This window comes from Passer montanus, unplaced genomic scaffold (assembly GCF_014805655.1).
Source record: "Passer montanus isolate IOZ18808 unplaced genomic scaffold, ASM1480565v1 scaffold8, whole genome shotgun sequence".
Classification (NCBI taxonomy): domain Eukaryota; kingdom Metazoa; phylum Chordata; class Aves; order Passeriformes; family Passeridae; genus Passer; species Passer montanus.
Window position 1 is genome coordinate 10,978,638 of NW_024373256.1, and position 14,057 is coordinate 10,992,694.

General features: G+C 44.1%; 1 long non-coding RNA gene across 1 annotated transcript; it reads right to left on the reverse strand.

Annotated features, from left to right (window-relative positions):
* Positions 1–6,062: 6,062 nt before the first annotated feature.
* On the reverse strand, positions 6,063–13,758 carry LOC120513263. The gene is made up of 4 exons (XR_005630227.1): positions 12,606–13,758; positions 11,224–11,281; positions 10,556–10,871; positions 6,063–7,192 (listed from the first exon to the last, which is right to left on the reverse strand). It is a non-coding gene; the product is annotated as an uncharacterized LOC120513263 (long non-coding RNA).
* Positions 13,759–14,057: the final 299 nt, after the last annotated feature.

A 14,057-nucleotide genomic window follows, 5' to 3' on the forward strand; every position in this document is an offset into this window, starting at 1 on the left:
GCTTGCAATTAATTCAGCACAAAGAGGCTTGTGCACTGACCATCATTTCTCTGCTGCTGGAGAGAACTGCTTGGCAGCTTTCTGGAGAAGGAAAATTCTGTAGCTGAGACAAAGCACATAGGTGGGCAGGCAGTTGTGATAAAACCACAGGGAACGGGGAAAATGAGAACCATCTCATGCAGGACTTAGAAATGCAATAAACAGGTTATTTTTACAGGATGGAAATGAATATATAACTCCAGGGATGAGGGAAAACACAGCAAGTACCAGCATTTGCAGTTCAGCATATTCCATTGCTATTAAAATTAAAGGAAGAGAAGGGCAATGAAAGGAGGAGTATTTTGAGAAGCAGACAGGACTGTGGTATCTGTAGTTATGTACTCTGCCTTCTGCATAGCCCACAGCAATGAGAGATGTGACCCTGTAATCTGCTGCAGAATTGCTGGTCATTTTCTACTGCCATTAGAATGCAGGATGGGAGCTGCTCTTGCTCTCACATGGACAATTTTTCTTTCTTTGCAGTTTCAGCCAATCCACACTAACAGTCTATTGGACTGGCATTTTCTTTGCCCCTCAGGATGGAAAAATGGAATTGATTCCTCTGAGAAGGAAGGGAGTAGGTATTCATTATCATAAAGTGAATTTGTAAAGTTCTGGTTGGTTCAGCTCTTCCCCTTCATTTTTTCAGCTCACTCCAAGTCATTGAACCTCTTGCATGTTATCCCATTGGATGGAACAGCAAATCACTCAACATTATTAACCACAGCCAAGTTCATTCTTAATACTGAAAATTAGCAGCAAAAAGTGAAGGATCACCCGAGAAAGCATTTCTTCACTTGAGCTTTATGAGCTGCAACAGAAAGTTTTGCAATGAACAACAGCTCATTGTCGCTTGGAATGGCTCTAAAACTGTTGCTGCTGCTGTACTTTTCCACCACAGTGAAGTCAGTGGAATTAACCTCGGGGCACCTAAAGAGCTCAGGCCAGAGGAGCAGACCTCCTGCACTAGTAAAGCACAGTAACTACACCCATTTTAACACCCCCAGTGCACTGATCTGTTCTCATAACCAGACGTGTAGGAATAACTTCCCTGCAACGTGTAAGTGGCTGCTGCTGGATAGTGAGTGGCCAGAGTGCTGGAGGTGGCATTTAGTGCTGGCATGGGGCTCTAAATTAGAAACTCAGAGAACCACTTGCCTTTTCTCATCCCCATTTCTGTTGTTTTTTAGCCCGTGGAAGAGGTTCAGATGAGCACACACCACGCTGAGAAGACCCAAGGCTTTCTGCTCGGAGCAGTTCTCCAGGTCAGAAGCAGAGCAGCAAGCACAGGGCCAGCTGGGGCTGCTCTGAGCCCTCAGTGCTCTGAGCCTCTGGAATTCTTCTCTCCTGATAAGCAGAGGCTGCACGGTTGTACCCTATTCCAGCCACACTCAAGTGCTGGCAATTCAAAATTACTATCCCAAAAATGAGACAAGATGTTGTTAAGTCTCATATACAATTTCTTTTCAATTCCTACCATCAATTATTCCACTTGTCTGTAATGGCTTCAGACTCTTTTATCTTCCTCTCAGTGGATTTCTCTGCTGCTTTGCATTTAAATTCACCTTGTCTTCCTGAATACACAGACAAACTGTAAGCAATAAATGAGCCAGGCAAAAACAAACCTGTTGTTATTTTCTTGGCTTTCTCTGCTGTCCTGAGCAAAGGATGTTTCTATATCCCTTTGAGAAAGCCATCCAATGATGAATAACTATTTGAAAACAAATGGGTAGGATTGCACCAGCCACCTACTTCTCAGCCTTAGAAAGAGTAGGAAAATCCACCCATCCATAAATATTTTTTAGGATGATAGTTATGAAAATAAAGTAGGCTGGAACGTTCCCTATCAGGCCAGGCTGCAGCATTCAGCTTATATCAATTACTGTCTATTTGACATGCTTCATGCTCCCTTCATTAACAGGATGAAAGGTTTTATGGGATAATAACTCAGTTCCAGTGAGCAAATGTATTTGTGAGACCAAAGACTGAGTCCCTTGTCCTTGCAGAAGGAGCCTCGAGACTGCAGCAATTGGCAGTGGTGTAGGATGGATAAATCACAGGAGCACAACTTCTGTCCCACAGAGCACTGTCCCATCCATGAATCACTGAGGACAAAGGATCCTCACTGCAGGACAGCTGAGGGAGCAGAGATCATCTTGGTGAGGATGCTGCTGCAGGAGGGAAATAGAAGAGCCACTGACTTCAGTTGGATATTGAAGATGCTGTAATTGGAGTTACTGTCATGTTAAATGGTCCCTCATGGTTTCCTCATCTCAATCAAGGTTTGATTGAAGACCTGTGACCTGAATTTGTGGTCATTACCTTACCAGAACTTATTGGTTTTCTCGCTCTTCAGGCAGTAGGCAGATGGTAATTGTTTCCTAAAACATTTCTCAGCTGAACAGCAGTGACAAACACTCTTCTCACCTCAGAAAATCCCAGAGCACATTACAAACTGCCTGGGCAAAGAGGACAGATGTGTTTTCCTTGGATCTGGCAGGAGCCATGCAATAGCCACTCTCATCAGGGAAGGGGTATGCTTGGCTAATGGAAAATAATCATACCTGGCTTTCCACCCCAGCTGTCCCACTGTTAATCTCATTGTACCTGCACTCAAATTATCAGTAGGCATCCTCTTCTCCTTCTGCCTCAACTAATTACATGGAAAATCTCCTGTCCCAGCACAACCAGAGCAGACTGTGAGTAAGAATGGAGGAGGGTGTGCACTAAGGGATTGCTAACAAGAGGCAAACACTCTTTAATGCTCTCCAAGTTCTCCATTCCTCCACTGGGGCCAGCTGAGTTAGGACACAATGCATGTTCCCTCTTGCAGCCTGACTTTGCTGGGTGCAAAGAGCACAATTTTCCCCTGGCTGTGGTTTCTGGCTGTGTGGGACAGGACTGCATGGCAGGTTCTTGCTGCTAGGCTCTACTTCAGTTCACACAACCCATGCACCATAAAAAGAACAAAAAAACATCCACACAGATCAAATATTACCACACAATGGCATCAACATATCTCATTGACAGACCTAATCTATGTTCTGTATGAAAATGTGTATTCAAAACCCCACCATGTGAGATATAACCTGAGAGGAATCACAGTAAGAACTTAAGAGGGGTCTGTACTCATGGCAGGTGAAATCAAATTAGTAGTACAGAAATCATTTGCTTTAAGCTCAGACCATGGACTGAATTTAGAGCTCTAAATCAGTGTTTACCTTGTTGAATGATGGGTTCTTGCAGGAGAGCATTTACAACAAAAACAAAGCTTTTAATCCAAATCAGTGAGTGTCAGAGTTTGAATTATGGCTGTAAGAGAAAGTCTTTTGTTTCTGTCACCTCTTTAGTCAATGCTAATTTGACCAAGGTGTGAATGAGTTAGTGTTGCTCCCAAAAATTCTGTGAGTGCAAAGAGGCACCTTCTCCCAGCACACAGAGCCTTTGGAACTCCTTTTAGACATCCTCAGATGAAAAACCTGCCTTCAGATGATGGAAGACAGGTTAGAAACTTGCAGGATATTTATTCTGAGTAGCAAAGTCATGGCTACAACAAAACAACTGAAGAAAGGAGAGGTGCACAGTGGACACACACTGAAAGTTTCTCCTAATCTGCTCCAAGGTGAGACTGAAGGGCAACAACCCTGCCCAGCACAGCAGAGGAACAGCATGTCAGGAGACAGGAACAGCCTGTGGAGTTCTGCAGCAGATTTGGGAGACACAAGGTCACTCTGTACAGGGAGGTGTGAATTGCAGAGCCACCTCAGGTGGCTGCTCACTGCAGCACTTGCTCCATAAAGCATTTTTACTAAATTACTATTTACTAAAATACATCTCTTTTTTTCAATTTTTCTGGTCTGTCTGCAGTTATTTTGTGCAGACCCCACGGTCTCACTGGAAGCTTCTACTTGCAAAGTCTCCTTTAACATCCCTCAGAATTGGGAGAGATGCTAAACTGGCATGGCAAAAAAATAACAATCATTTGGGAGCAATTGATATCCTGCTGTTACAGACTTGCAAACACTCATTTCCATACCACCTACAGTTATGTGTGCATCTCTTTGTTCTGATATTGAGAAAAAAACCCATTTGTATTCTTTCAATACAAGCAATCCTTGGCTTGAATTTTTAGTTGGTCAAATAATGCTAAAGAAGGAAATATTGGAATTTCTGCCTGTGCCATGGGACTATTCAGGCAGGCAAACTCTATTACAGCCATGGTCTTATCAAAGGAAAGGTAAATCTCCTCATTAAATCTTGGTTGTTGTTATTTTCAAGAAGAGAGCCTCTCTACTGCAGGGAAAATGATGGGGAATGTGACAGGCAGTGGTGGCAGCCTGCACAGGAGCTGTGTGTGGAGCCAGGGGAAAGGGACAGCCACCCCTGCAGCTGGCACTGCTCAGCAGCCAGATGTGGGGACAGCCACATCTGCTGGGCCCCAGCTCCCGCCAGCACCACCTCTGGATTCCTGTGATCAGACACAAAACCAGTGTTGGCACATGAACACAATCTGGCATCCCTCTCTCACCTGCACAGAAACCAGCCAAGCAAAAAGCCACACGTGCACTTTGGCCTCCTGCCTGTGACTGACCTCTGGGCATCAGAAATTCAGTCAGGAAGGCTTCATTTGACAAGGACACATGCCAAAGCTCACCTTTCCAGAAGGATGTCCAAATTCTGAACCAATAAGTTAAAAGTAAAGCAATTAAGAGCACACTCCAATGGAAGTGGCCTTGAATCTTATTTTGTGTATTCATTTTTAATTATTCTTTGCATCCTTGGGCAAAATACTTTAGCCTGAATGCAGCAGAATATCCAACCACCTAAGTCCTACAAGATATGAGGTGCAATGCTAAAACAGAGCTCCCACAGCATCTCCACTAGACTTTTATTAGTCTGTCATCTGTTAAAATGGATATAAAATTAGCCCTGCTTTCCTACTGTCCTACCTTTTTGGGGAGAAGGGGAAAAGCTGAAAATATGGAGAGAGGATGAGGTACAAAAGCTTGTGACATAAGGATAATTCTGCTTATTTAACAAAGAAAAACATCTTAGAATATTACCTTGTGAGGGATGCAGTTTGAAAGCAGTCTGAGGTTTTCAGCAATTATGGTTAATGTATCTAGAAATAATCTAAATGGTTAGTAAAATGTTTATATTTATGTTATATGAAACTGGATATTAAAATTGCTTTTTTGACACTTCAAATGCAGGAAAGCTGTCTAGTCCTTTTACTAACACTCTTAAATGTTAATAAAACTTTTTCCTGCTATATTTTAAATGGAAGAGGTGGTGTAAACAACACTGCAGATGGGTCTCTTTGCTCTGCTGGGATATCCAGCTGTCCTTCAACCCACCAGACAGACTTTTGTTTACATATTCCCCATAAAATCGTTCAAGAACCTTTAACTCATGCCAGGATCCAAAGCTCTGTGCATTCAGTGGCCAAAGGGCACATTCTCTGACACCCACTCCCCCTGCTGAGCCAGCTGGGGACATTAATCCAGTTACAGGTGAAGGTACGATTTAGGAGGCTAGGAAGTCATACTGAGAGATTTTTTTTTTCATTTGTTGGCCATACCAGAGGCTTGGTTTTTATGTCAATCCATCTCAAATGAACCTAACTGTACCTCCCTTCAGTGGAGGCACCAACCTCTGCCTGGGGACCTTGGTCTCTGCTTGGCCAGGCTGGGAGGGACAAACCTGCTGCTCCACAAACCCTGGGGCAACAGGCCTGGCTGTAGCTTTGATACTCTGCTAAGCAAGGGAAACCTGGAATCAGTCAGGCCTTACTGAAAGCTCACATCAAAGGAAGCTTTTAATTTATTCTGAAGGATTTTAAATACCCCACCCCTCCAAAACAGCTGTAGTTCCCATTGTACCTACACAGGGTCAATTGCCACAATATTTAACTACATATGACAGAAGACACAACCTCCACTATGCCTTTAATTCTGAAAACAAATTACCAAGAAAACACTTAAGTCTTTGTAAAGACTTAAGTGTTGGTTTGTTTTCTTTTTGCTGTTGTTCCTGTTTGGTTGCTTCTTTCTGAGAGCAGACTGGATTGACTACAAAAGAGGAAGATAAGTTAAAAGTACCAAATCTATAAGAACCTAGTGTTCCAAGGAGCAAGCACTTGCACCTAAGAAACCTTTCTTGATTGTTGCTAATATCTATGATAATTAAGCTAAAAATACCCACAGAGCAATAGAATTTGAAGAGATAAGTCTATTGTCTTAAGCAAATAATGAAGCCAGGAAGAGTTAAATTGATCTCATGACTCTCATTTCAATAATAAAGCAGCAACAACTGTTAATCTATAGCACTCAGTTTAAATTACAAACCCAGCGCTGAATGGGCAATTTCATTAGAGAGAACACAGCTAAAAGGGAAACAGCTGGCAGGGAAAAAGAGTCATCCCCATTGAAATCCAACCTTCCTGAGAATTCCTCGTTGCTCTGTGCCCAGACTCATCAGCAGGGAGCAGTTCTCACAAATACCAGGTGTATCTGATGGAAGCTTTTGGTGTCCAAGCAATTCCCTTTGATTTCAGCCCCAAGGCCCCCGGACCCAGGGGGATGAGCCAGCTGCCCCAGGCTCCTCGAGGGATGGACACAGGGATGCCAGGAAGGGCAGGGAGAGGGAGGGGAGCAGGTCACCCCCACACCTGCCTGGAACCACCCCACAGCGCTGTCAGAGAGGCTCAGGACACAAGCTGTGTGTCCCCAAGGATAGGAGCAGCTCAGTGAGCAGATGGGAACTGGCTTTTTCCTCTTTTTATTCTTGTCCCTGAAATTAACACATGGTCTGCAAGCCAATCAAACTCACCCACGGATACCAGCACTGCCTAGAAGAGACAGCTAGCCTTTTAAATTAGATCCTTTCAAACACTTACACAGATCCTTGGATATTGCAGGGGCTGTGGAGCTGAAACCAATGAACATCCACGGAAGGTGAGGGGAGGAAAGGCTTCCACCATCTCTCCTGGCAGCTGTACAGAGCTTATGGGAGGGAGAACGTCCTGTTCTCACTGAAGGGAGCAGGCAGGACTATAAATATCCACATGCAGCATATTTACTGAAGGATGGAGTGCCATACTAACAACCATTTTCTCATGGTAGGACCAAATTTCACAGGTATTAGCAACTTCCTGAAATAAGTCAGAGAATCAGAGGGTAACTGAGGTGAGAAGGGGCCTATGAAAGCTTCCAGTACAGCCTCCTGTTTAAAGCTGGGACTACTCCTGTGCTAAGAGAGGTTGTTGAGGCTCTTTCCAGTTCTGTTCTGATAAATCTCAAGGATGGAGAGCCCACAGTCTCCCCAAGGAATATGGTTTCTGTGCTGCATAACCCTTATTTTGAGGATTTTTCCCCATATACAAACAGGAGTTTCCCTTGCTGCCATGCATGACCACAGCCTTGTCTCTGCAGCACTCTGTGGCAGAGTCTGAATCCATCATCTATCCTTCCCTTTCCATTAATGATAGACAGTGATTAGATGCACCCTTATCTCCCCCAGGAAAAACAAACCCAGCCCTCAGAGCCTCTTCTGAAATACCACGTGCTGCACTCTCCTGAGCACCCACTGACTTTCTGCTGGACTTGCTCCCCCTTGCTGACCTCTCTGTGGCCCAGGAATTCACCAAACCCCCAGTGCCCACCCGAGCTCAGCCCCACAGGGGCTGAGAGCAGTGTCCGACCTGTGGCCACACCTGAACAGCCCAAAACACAGGCAGGTGTCACCACCTTAAATACACCTGCAGTGCCCCAGGTCCTCTCTGCAGAGCTCCCCGAGCTGTCCTCCCCCAGCCCGTGGGGCTGATGTGTCCCCTGGGCAGGACTGGCTGTGATCTACCTCACTGAATTCATGAGGTTCTCGTTATCCTGCTCCTCAGGATTCCTAAGGTTTTTGTCTATCATCGGAAATGGACCTAGAAGGTCTGGTGACATATTCTGTGTGCCTTCATGAAAAAGAGGAATGGCTGTCTCCTGTGCATTTAGCCTGTCTCCCTCGTGCCATGGTGGTTTAAGCAACATCACATTCTTAACCCCCAAGCTCCAGCTGACATCACCAAGAGTTTTTAGAGACTGCAGTGACCTTGAGAATGTTCCTGCACAGTGGCAGGATCAGGATGTCAGCATTACTGCTGGAATGGGGTTCTTTTAACAGGACTTTGCTGAAGAGGAAGGAAGATTTAGCTGCTGCTCGACCAGAGGTGGGGGGTGCTGTTGACATCTGTAACCAGATCCTTGTTTAGGATTCTGTTAGCAAAATTTATCACACACATTGAACCTCATTTTTCCCCTAGTAAGAATATTTCTTTCAGCTATTTAGTTTGCATTTCATGAGACCTTCTGCAGATGCACTGAGCTGTATCACTCTATTCTGCTCATAGAGCATCCTGAGATCTAGATCCTTCAAAACCTGGGTGTATTGTAATGACTGTATAGAATATCTCAATGAAATTCTACATCTGCATCCTTGATAATTCACTTGATTTCAAGTGGAAATATTCATTGCAGCTTTTGCAAATGCTGATATAAGCCATGAGTGTTCACAAAACTCAACCTCCTGTGCCCAGATTCTTCACAGAGTTCATCATATACATGGGATCTCCTTTTTCACAGGAGTTGTGTAAAATATTGCCTCTCCCTAATGAAATTTCTATTTTTCCCCTCTCTTGTTGCAATTACAAATGCATTGTTCAAGTACACCATGGTTGTGCTTCTTTAATTTTGTTATAACACCCAGAGAATAATTAGTTCTGTATCTTCTAACAACAAACAAATATATTCATTCAAAACTTAAATATTTACTTGCCAAAGAGCCATCACAAGTTGTCATGAGTGCTTGTCTTCATTATGTGTGGGAAATAAAATGGACTTTGTACCACAGTTCTGCTGGTATAATAAAGGATTATGACCAACAGGGGAAAAGTGACCCCAATTGTTGGAAAGCAACACCCCCTTCTCATTAAACTTTACTTCATATTGCAACAAGCTCAGGTCTTATCAAATACAACAAGTTCAGACTTTTTACTGTGCTGAGACAGCCTGTCTGCTCAGGAGGTACAGGACTAACCTAGTTTAGATTTGGAGAAAACCTTGGGTGGTACCAAATATCCAGTGATAGGTGAAACATGTGCAGCCAGAAGAATTCTTATTCCCTTCCCATCTGCCAACATGGCATTGATGAAGTGGGAATGCTCCAAATAAAAAATAAAACCAAATTTATTTAAAAGCCCCAGAATCAACATATGGAAAGCTAAAGGCAGACAGGTTACCCAAATATCTGCATCCAACTGCTTTGTCCTTTCCAGCCTGGTGGGGATAGATCAGAGAGCATCAAAGATCCTGCTTTGGGTCTTGTTTTAACAGATCATAATTGTGCACAACCCATTGTCTACAGCTGAAAACAGCACTGGGACTGTTTTTGTAACAGAGATGCATTACATTAGATGTAAACACATTTCCTTAGCATTTACTGGACCCAAAACCTAGAAGTCCCCTAATTTCTCTTTCTTGGACACATCAGTTGTAAGTAAAACCCTCTGCCCTGTAGCTGGGGCACACAATTTACACTCCTACACAGCACATTCTGTTATTCTCCACGTTTGTTTGCTGGCACTGGGGAATCTGATTTTTCCACATCTTCTTTGGAACATCATGATGCTGGAGGTTTTGAATTTTGACCCTTGCCTTTGGGCTATTAAACAGATCTTCCAGTCCTTTTGGATTAGATATCCCAACTTTTAACTGGCTTTAGGAGGTCAAAACACATAGAGAAGACCTTTAGCTTTTTATATCAACTAATCTATTGCTAAAGCAGCAGCAGTCTCCCTCTCTCTGCAGATATGCTAACCTCCTGTCACTACATGAAAGGGTTTAACAGTTTCTAGGGCACAGAATACACTCAAGCACAGAATTTTGAACTGCTTTTCACCATGGATTTCATGTACAATTTGAGGCTTGCAAGGCATTACCCAAATGAGACATGACAGTTCTGCTTTTCCAACAAAAGTAGCAGTAGCCACAAACACACGACCTGTGACCACGCTCAGGTCCCAGCAGAGCCCTGCATGGTCAGAGAAATCAGGTGTGCCCCAGTGCCATGAAGTGCCAGAGCTTTCTGCCCACACCTGGGGCTCTGCATGGGCACACCTGGACTCAAGGGCACAGCTCCCTGTGGGCACAAGGCCCCACCCAAGAGCTCTGTGTCCCTGTACAGCTCTCCAGACCTCTTCCACACCTTCCAGGGAGGATGTTGTGCCCAGCTGGAGAGCAGAGCCAGGCCCAGCAAGTGCCCCGTGCTGCCTGCAGCCAGCCAGCTCTGGTGGTGACTGGGCACAGCCTGGGCCAGGTTACTGCCCAGGGCATTGCCAGCCTGTGACAAAACTTCCTAAGCCACTTTTAACCATGTTTAGGATAGAGCTTTATGCCCAGGCTTTAGATAAAAAAAAACATGTTGTGTGTTTCTAGGCATGTTCACAACCCTGAAACAAAGGGAATCTCACCTTGATGATCCATGGCCAGGTAATGAGTTAAGAGCTGCATGTGGCTCTGTGCTGGACACAGGGAGCTTTTTCAGGAGCAGGAAACAGCCACACTGTCAAATTTTGCTCCTTGAGAAGATACCTGGGAACACTTTTCCAGCACTGGATCAACTGCCTCAGTCTTCCAGTGTTGCCTTTTCTTCTCCTTAGCTCTCCCTGCCCAGCTCTGGATTCAGGGATGCTTAAAAGCCAACACATGTAAAGGTTCTTTGATCTCAGCTGTTACACAGATAACCAGAAGGTAGGCCCTCCTCAAATGCACTCCAGCAGTGATTTTCTGGGAAAACAGGCAAACTTTGAAACGTGAGACTTGCAACAAACAGCTGAAAAGCAGTTATTTCACCAAAGAACTGCCTGTGCTCACACAGCTCATAAAAACAAACCTGGCAGAGTTTGTGCTGATGTCACTTTGGCCCTGAACAGATCCAAACCTGAAAACCTAGGGCAGTGTGGAGAAGTCTTTCTCCCTCATCCAGAATAGGAAAAAACTGTGTGTTGCTGATGTGCTGAATACTGAGCAGTAGATACTCTCAAATAATTTTCCTGGCCAAGACCCTTCAGCAAGGAGTTTAAATCTGCCTCTTGGTCCTGCAGAGATCTGTCATGAAGGAACAGAGCTGCTCACTCACCTTCCCATATGTCATCTCCAGCAGCATTCTGACTGTCCAGAACATTTCTATTATCCACCTGTCAGTGATAAAATGGAGAAAAGGAAATATATGGTCTGATCTGTAGATTACACTTTACTGAAAGGGTAAGGAATGGCTTCAATAATGTGTTGAAAAGCATGGTATATTTTCTATATCAGGATCTTTTTATTTTTTTATTTCAGGGCTTTCACTTAGGGAAATAAGCTATCACTGGAACTGAAAGTCTTAATTTATTGAATATTTGTAATTAGATATTTGATTATGTTCAATATACAGTATCTTTTGATGTGCTAGTAGCCAAATGCTGCTACAACCAACATACTGATGATGACCAGTGTATCTTCCCAACAGCAGTGTCACCCTCATCTTAGAGGCTCTTAAATTCCTTCTCAGCAGATGGACACATGTATACACATCCTCATTACCCCCATGTGCTGTGTCAGGACTGCAACTACTCTCCAGGGTGGGCTGTGCTCCAAAGGGATGTATCAACACCCCTTGGACAGCAGCACCCACTGGGCTGGTCCATGCAACCCTACACATGCACATGTGAGTTATCTGAGGTCTGTACAGCCCCTGAACTGGTCTGGAAAGATGTTCAAATTAATTAGAATTATCATTAGCTGCTTGCAATGCCTTGTAGTGAGCTAGAGCCTGGGCTGCCACCCAGCAGGGGTGACAGCCTCCTCTCAAACAGCTCTACCACAAAAATACCTTCACATCTCAGGATGTGGCCCTTGGGAAGCCACAATAACTGAGGATTTTCCAGATCTGCAGGGGGATTTAAGCAGCTTGCAGGGGAGCAGACTCTCCTGAAACATTGCATCTCAATGCTGACATCCCCTGGGGGGAGAATAAGTAGGAGTTAGGACTTAACCTTTTGGGATGACAGTATGTGGCATATGCTTGAGATAATCAGTGGAATTGCTGAGTGAAAAGCTGTATTATCTTGAAATAAATATGGTTCACCCAGAAAGGTATTAAAACTCAGCCTCATGCAATATGAACAATTGTTCAAATCCTGGAGCATGCAGCCCTGAGCAGTCACTACAACAAAAAGGGATTAAGTGCCTCTAATTATTATTACTGTTATCCAAACATTTTGCTATCAGTGAGCCTGTAATAAATAACCACGACACCTCATGGGTACAGCTATCAAATTTACTGTCACTAGCTGAGCTGCTCTGATTAAGAGCCAGAGTTTTTCCAGTAAACACACAGATCCCTCTCTAAGGACTGAAGAATAAATGAGAACTGAAAATCTAAGGGGGAGAAAGAAAGGGCTACCAGGTGAGCCTCATTCTTTGCTCAGGATGTCACGTTTCTGTAAATATAAAAGACAGTGGTAACAGAGTCCTTACCCACTCACAGGGACTCCTCTCTTGTGTTATCCATCAGTTATTCCACAGGCTGGAAGCAGCAGAGTGCTGTAGTGCTCATGGCACATCCCTACACCAGCACAGGAGACAGACAGTGTGTCCTGTCCTGGAGACCCTCAGCATGAGCAATCCTCCTGTTCTTTTCCAGGCTGCTTTAAAACACCTGTAAAACAGGCTGAGTTACTTAAAGCTATCCTGATGCTTAAACTTACAGCTGAGCTTCTCAAAATAGATTTTATGACCCTTCAGAGACAGACACTTAACACAGTTAGTTTATGTTTACTCAGCTTCCCCCATTTTTATTTTGGTTCACCAGCAATTTCTGGTGAAGTTTCCAGCCCAAGTCTCTAAAGGTTTAATCTTTGGTAGTGAACAGGACTAGAAGCAATCAAGGAAGAGCCACCCTCTTAGATAAGGTTTTGTAAATTCTAGACATTCAAGTGCAAATAGCTGAAATAGATCAGTTTTCATCTGATAGTTTTTCTTTTCATGTTTTGGAGACAATAAATGCTTTTCCATGTTCCTCTGAGGATTTCAGCATTGCCTTACCCTCTGTTTTTTCCTGAGAAACGTGATGAAACAGAAAAAGTATTCCCATTATCTTCTGGCATCTCCTGCTGGGACATAAACACCCTGCCCCACCTGAGACCCTGCCTTCAGCCACCTTCACTTGGACCCCAGCCATAAGTGCTCTTTACCAACTTTAAATGTTCCATTGCTTCTCTCAGTGCTGCCCTCACTCCCGTTCAAAGGCTCCCTTCTTGCTGCTGAGCTGACATCTCTTTCCCATCTGTTGCCTCCAAGGATCCTCTGCACTGGGCAGTGAAGCCTCATGGCAAGCTGGACTGATTTCACTGGACACCATGCAGTCTTTGGAAACTTAAATAACCAGAACAAGAAGCAGCCCTGTCATCCATATCTGGAGCTCTACAAAATCCCCTCAGGTCTGGGAAGTACAAACTTCAGTGGGAGCTTCCTCTGTGCCTGGGGCACTCACAAAATCCAGCTGGACTCTCCAGCTTCAAGTGAGACCTGTGGCAGCTTCTCCTCACCTCAGGCAGCTATGGTTGTGTTCAAGGGTCCCAGGACAAGTGAAGAGAGAGAATCTTGACTCCATGTTTCAGAAGGCTGATTATTATATTATGATATGTCTTATATTAAAATGCTATACTAAAAAGAATAGAAAGAAAGGATCCATCAGAAGGTTGGAAAGGAATAGAAGATATGTCTTATATTAAAATGCTATACTAAAACTATATTAAAAAGACTATGGAGAAAGGATCCATCAGAAGGCTGGAAAGGAATAGAAAGGAATGACAACAAAAGCTCCTGACTCTCAGAGAGTCCAAGCCAGCTGCCCGTGATCGGCCATTAATTAGAAACAACCAACATGCACCAATCAAAGATGCTCTCAGAGAGTCCGAGCCAGCTGCC